This window comes from Nicotiana sylvestris, chromosome 11, assembly GCF_000393655.2.
Source record: "Nicotiana sylvestris chromosome 11, ASM39365v2, whole genome shotgun sequence".
Taxonomy (NCBI): Eukaryota; Viridiplantae; Streptophyta; class Magnoliopsida; order Solanales; family Solanaceae; genus Nicotiana; species Nicotiana sylvestris.
In genome coordinates this window covers 18,130,575-18,137,592 of record NC_091067.1, presented here as the reverse complement: position 1 = coordinate 18,137,592, position 7,018 = coordinate 18,130,575, and positions in this window count along the sequence as shown.

Genomic DNA, 7,018 nt, shown 5'->3' with positions numbered 1-7,018 from the left:
CAACTTCAACGCTTGAAAGTAAAGACTGAATGTATTCCTCTGTTATTATGGGCGGGCTCCCAATTTCAACACTTGAAAAGTAAAGACTGAATGTATGCCTCTGTTATCTGGGCGGGCTCCCAACTTCAATACTGGAAATGTAAAGACTGAATGTATTCCTCTCGTTATACAGGTGGGTGCCTAGGTTTAGGAAAATGACTCTTTTTTCAAACGTTTTTTTTTTATTATTATTTTTATTTTTATTGTTTTTTTTTTAGCATCTTAGGAGAAAGATTCATTAGACTAAGATTTGGATCCTAGGAGAAGGTTCGTCAGACTAGGTCTCTATCTTAGGAGAAAAATTCATCGGACTAAGGTTTTGATCCTAGGAGAAGGTTCATCGGACTAGGTCTCTATCTTAGGAGAAAAATTCATCGGACTAAGATTTTGATCCTAGGAGAAGGTTCGTCAGACTAGGTCATTTTTTGTTTTTGGTCTCTTAGGAGAAAGATTCATCAGACTAAGATTTGGATCCTAGGAGAAGGTTCGTCAGACTAGGTCTCTATTTTTGGTATCTTAGGAGAAAGATTCATCAGACTAAGATTTGGATCCTAGGAGAAGGTTCGCCAGACTAGGTCTCTATCTTAGGAGAAAAATTCATCGGACTAAGATTTTGATCCTAGGAGAAGGTTCTTCAGACTAGGTCATTTTCGTTTTTTGGTTATCTTAGGAGAAAGATTCATCAGACTAAGATTTTGATCCTAGGAGAAGGTTCGTCAGACTAGGTCTCTATCTTAGGAGAAAAATTCGTCAGACTAAGATTTTGATCCTAGGAGAAGGTTCGTCAGACTAGGTCTCTATCTTAGGAGAAAAATTCGTCAGACTAAGATTTTGATCCTAGGAGAAGGTTCGTCAGACTAGGTCTCTATCTTAGGAGAAAAATTCGTCAGACTAAGATTTTGATCCTAGGAGAAGGTTCATCAGACTAGGTCTTTTTGTTTTTTGGTATCTTAGGAGAAAGATTCACCAGACTAAGATTTTGATCCTAGGAGAAGGTTCGTCAGACTAGGTCTCTATCTTAGGAGAAAAATTAATCGGACTAAGATTTTGATCCTAGGAGAAAGTTCATCAGACTAGGTCTCTATTTTAGGAGAAAAATTCGTCAGACTAAGATTTTGATCCTAGGAGAAGGTTCATCAGACTAGGTCATTTTTTGTTTTTGTTTTTTTATATCTTTAACAACCACTTAGGAGGAAATGCATCTCCTATGGGTAAAACATAAACTTAGGAGGAAATGCGTCTCCTATAGGTAAAAACAAACTTAGGAGGAAATGCATCTCCTATGGGTGAAACTTGAACTTAGGAGGAAATGCGTCTCCTATGGGTAAAACTTAAACTTAGGAGGAAATGCATCTCCTATGGATGAAACTAAAACAAACCGAGGAGGAAATGCGTCTCCTATGGGTAAAACTAAAACAACCTTAGGAGGAAATGCATCTCCTATGGGGTGAAACTAAAACAATCTTAGGAGGAAATGCATCTCCTATGGGTAAAACTCAAACTTAGGAGGAAATGCATCTCCTATGGGTGAAACTAAACGAACTTAGGAGAAAATGCATCTCCTATGGGTAGAACTCTAATGATTTCAAACTAGGAAGTGCGTCTCCTATTAATGAAACCTTCGCTTTCTTTTTTTTTTTAAATTATTTACTTACTTGTGTTGTCCTCCCTCGAAACTGTTGGGGATTATTTAGATGGGGATGACTTTTTACCCTTTTTTCATTATTATCTTTTTATTCTTTTTTTTATTCTCTTTTTTTTTTTTTGCATAGCTTCTTCCTTCAAATACTACCTCCCTTGAGAGTCGTTTTGCCTTTCCCCGAAAGGAACCGCTGAGGATACCGACTTTCCAACCTTGTGTTGGACCCCTCGCAACTGCTAGGGATAACACTGTTGAGGAATTATTTACTTACCTGTTGGGGGTAAAATGTTATCAGCTGGGGGTAACCTGACTTCCAGAAAATTTTCTAAATGGAAGGAAAATTTTCTGCCCCAGTTTGATAATATCCCTTGTGGCATGCATTTCTGCATCAATGCCATTTCCTTTACCTGTTTCAAATCAAACAAAATTTGTTAGTTTAAAACATGGTGGTTGGTTGTGATACTCCTACTGGGATGGCTTTCCCTTTCTCCTTCCTTGCTCTGCGTTCAACAACTTGTTGGGGATGATATTATGTGCTGGGGATAATCCCTTCCTGCTGGGGGATATCCCTCTTCTTTTGTGGCATAGCTTGGAAACTGGCATTTCCCCGACCTTTTAGTCTAGTATGGATTTCGCCAAATCATGCTCACTGCTCTCCTTGCTTTGTTCACGGGCCTTGTCTTTGAGGTTTATAACCTTGGTTTTGGCAAGGATATCCCTCTTGACGCTCGTCAATCCTTTTGTCAATTCCCTTTTGCTGGGGATATCTTTATTGACACTGGCCTCGCGCTTGTTCCTTGCTGACTATACCATTTGGATGTACTAGTCAGATCTCATCTTGAAAAGCTGATGGCATATTTGAAGTCATTTCATACTTGTTCTGGCCCGACAGACTCTATTGGGGAATTTTTCTATGAAAGGAGAAAGATAAAAGAAACAAAATAAAAGACAAAGGAAAATGACTCTTTAACAAAAGAAACTATAAATAAAAATCTATCAAACGCAGATACCGACTCTAATGGCCATGACATGCGTATGTGGCCTATCCTCTACCGTCAATCATCTTTCAAGATCTTCAATTGGCAATTCCCCATCTGATTCTCAATCCTATTCGACTTGTAGTGCCCAAAGGGTTTTCACTATCAAGTCTCTCTCATTTGTATCACTTTCCAGCTGGGGTTTGGAGTGTCGCCGGTATGACTCTTTCCGCTGGGGATCAGAGTCCTTTCTGCTGTGGAACAAAATGTTATGCTCACCGGTGAGACTCTTATTTGTCTGACTTGGCATCTTTTGAAGACTGATCAGAAGGTCTTTCTTTGGACCGTAATGTGGGTTTTGGATAGGCTAGAAAGAAAAGGTATAAAAGGCTCAAAAATGCATTAATTTTGGGTTATTAGTTACAACCTTCGGAATTAGATTTATTTACAACAAACGCAACCTTTGCCCCAGTTTCTTGCTTGGGGATATTTTAATTGATTTTTTTTCATTTTTCAAAACTATGACCGAGCCGTGAAGCGCCTACGTATCCTCTTTGAGGAATCAGGTCAAACGTAGTTCCCAATTCCTCTTTTTCATTTGATTTTCTTTTTTTCTTTGTTATCAATTTTCTTTTCTTTTCTTTTCTTTTCTTTTCTTTTCTTTTTTTTTCTCTTTTTTGTTCGTTGTTGTTTTCTTTCTTTCTCTCTTTTTTTCTTTGTTGTTACTGATTCCGAACGAGGGGTATGAAAGAAAAATAAATAAGGCTCAAAAGGGGTAACGAAGGATAAAGTGTTTAGGTAGCAGAACAAAATGCCTTCGTCATTTCAGTCTTCAAAACATGCCAAGTGCAAACAACACACTTTAAATTTGTAGTCTCTTCTGATGGTGCTGGACTTGACAATTATGTTAAACATTTTATTTTTCCTTTGTCATTTCTAAGCACCGTTGGGCGACACTCTCATTATCATGACCGACCCTCATGCCAATTTGGCGAATCTTGCTTTTAACGGTTTTCTTTGTGCTTAACTTGCCCCAGTTCCACATGACTCGAGCTCTGAATAATCTCAAACCGTCCTTATTTTCTTTAAATGGTCTGATCGCCTTTCCAGGGTTTTATGATTAACTTTAAAGACTAGGCCCAAAGTGTGTGCGCATGTCATGTCCTTAGAATCGGCATTGAACGAAATGATAAAAGGACTAAACAAAAGACGACTGGAACTAACAAAAGACCGACTTTGTATTAGACTACCGGCGAAATGGTTTGAATAATAAAACAAACAAAACAACCAGAATAAAATCCTAACACAAACTGGACAAAATTTAAACAAACTGCTATGACAAAATGGAAAGATAAGAAGGTTTGACACAGGACAAAATCCCAATTACAACCTTAATAATCCGAACAACAGAAATGACCACAAAATAAGCCACCACAAGCTTCTCTCTTGCTGACCAAGGAACGAAGCGTCCTCCCACTTTATCAAAAAATTGGCATCTTAGCCACTGAGCTTTGCATCAATACTGCCAAGACCATTACCCGCTTCAACATCGTCACCCTCTGTCAACAAGTTCTCGATAGGGTTCGAGTGCTCCATGTCACTGTTATTGATCACAATCCGCCCTTCTTGGATCATTCTTTCTATTTCTCTTTTCAAATCCCGACAGCTTTCAACATTGTGCCCCTGGACATTGGAATGGTATTCACACCTTTTAGAAGGGTCAAAGCTTCTTGCACGTGGGTCCACACGATTTGGAGGAATAGGTGCAATCATGTCATGATTCTTTAATTTCTCAAATAAGCTTTCATAGGACTCTCCTATTGGTGTAAAATTATCTTTCAACCTTTGTTCCCCTTTATACCACTGGCTTGGCTGTGGGTTATAGGGCACCTGAAAATTTTGTGGAGACTTCTGGAGATTTTGTGATGCTCGTGCTCGCCTCCTGGGGTGTTTTGGTGGCTGGACAACATACTGAGGTGGAGCGACAGAGTATTGAGCGTCCTGAGGTGGATAGTACTGCTCAGGGGAGCCATAGAAAACCTGAGGAGGCTGCTCATACCTTCGAGATGTTCTCCTGGGACCTCTTCTAGACCCTGATGTCATCATGATTTCTTCAATCTCCTCATTTGTGTCGCTAAGATTATCTGACTCAACCCGGACAGCCTGAGTTGCGGCTTTAAGAACAGCTTGACTTATAATTTTGCCTGTCTTAAGACCATTCTCTACCATTTCTCCAATTTTGATTGCTTCCGAGAAGGTTTTGCCAACTGCGGACACCATGTTTTGAAAGTAATCTGGCTCTTGCGCTTGAAGGAAGACAGTAATTAGCTCGTGGTCATCCATGGGTGGCTTAACTCGAGCTGCTTGCTCTCTCCATTTTATGGCATATTCCCTGAAACTTTCACTTGGTTTCTTCTTCAGGTTTGAAAGGGAAATGCGGTCTGGGGGAATGTCGATGTTGTATTGGAACTGTCTGACAAAGGCCTGTGCCATGTCATCCCAGACATACCAGCGAGACGTGTCTTGATCCATAAACCATTCGGAGGCTACTCCCGTAAGGCTTTCCACAAAATAAGCCATCAACAATTCTTCATTTCTTCCCGCACCTCTCAGTTGATTGCAATACCTTTTCAGGTGGGCTATGGGATCTCCATGTCCATCGTACTTTTCAAATTTTGGAGTCTTGAAACCAGGCGGCAAGTGGACATCGGGGAACATACATAGATCTTTGAAGGCAACACTCTTTTGGCCTGCCAACCCTTGCATGTTTTCCAACCATTGTTCTAAGCTTTTCACTCTTTGGGTCATTTCTTCCTGTACCATCTTTCGGGCAGGCTTCTCAGTTTTTGCAGCAAGATCAAACGAGTACGAGTGGTACTCAGGAGAGTGGTACTGCTCTTGTTGTGTCGCAAATTGTGACTCATGACGAGGAACCCTCCGACTCTGAGTCTCTGGAGCACTTGTAACAGCTTCGACGTTAGTTGTCATTTTTCTTTGAGGCACAAACCGACCACCTCAACTTTCTTCACAATTCAACACCAAATATGTTAGAATGGACTCAGTCGGTCCTTATTATTATCAACATATATATATATATATATATATATATATATATATATATATATATATATATATTTATTATTTATTTTTTTTACCTTTGTTTTTCCTTTTTCATTTTTTTTCTCTTTTTCATTTTTTTTCGTTTCGTTTTTTCATTCTTTTTTTTCCTTATTTTTGTTTGGTCGAATCTTATGGAGATTGCCTACGTATCATGACCCCGCATGAATCAGACCTTGCGTAGTTCGGACCGCTGAAAGATAAACAATACTAAACATTTTTCATATTAGAACAAACTGGGTTTCAAAGGTTTGAATATGACCTACAAACTCAAAAATCAAACAACCCACATATTTTAATCAAAAGCTTTACAAACTCAAAAACAAAAGGCTAGCTCCCTTTCTCTGTTCGACAAATGCAACCAAACGGTTATTTTTGCAAATGTGGCCCCTTCCAAATTTCACATGAATTTTGAGGCCGGGGAGGATTATTTATGACACTTTACAAACTTGTCCGTTCTTTTACGAAAATAGCCTTTCGACAACTGAAAGATACTCTAAGGCTATTTCGGCAAGAACGGTTTAAGACGCGGCCGAAGCTGGCTCGGCTTATTTTATTTTTTCATTTTTTTTTGACTAAACATCCAAACGGCATTCACTTGACCGTTTACTCTTTGTTTTTTTTTTCAAATTACGATAAAAACCTTGTGTTGCAAACACGGCCTTTCGACGTCTCGGGGACGAAGCTTTTTAAGGCTGTGTGGGTCAACTGGACCAAACTCCTAGACATGACCCAAAAGGTGGCTGTTTACGCAAAGTCAGCCTTCCGGCGTCCCTTTCGGGAACATTCGGCTATTTATGACAAACAGCATCTCCTGACTTAGTTATGACTCTTTTATTGTTTTTTCAAAAATAGGAAACTCAATATTGCAAACACGGCCTGTCAACGTCTCGGGGACGAAGATTTTTAAGGCTGTGTGGGTCAACTGGACCAAATCTTAAAATGACCCAAAGGTGGCTGTTTATGCAAAGTCAGCCTTCCGGCGTCCCTTTCGGGAACATTCGGCTATGTCTTGATAAAACAGCGTCACCCGACTTCTTTATGACAAAAACTAAAATTTGACATGTATTTTTTTTATTATTATTATTATTTGTTTTTTGGCTTTTTTAGCAAAAGGTGGGGATGGACCTGATGAAGGTTGCCTACGTATCTCACATCCGGTGAGAATCAAACCCACGTAGTTCGGGCAATCAAGAATAAGTAGATGAACTAACCTTTTTTGAATTTGAAAGAACTACTTTAA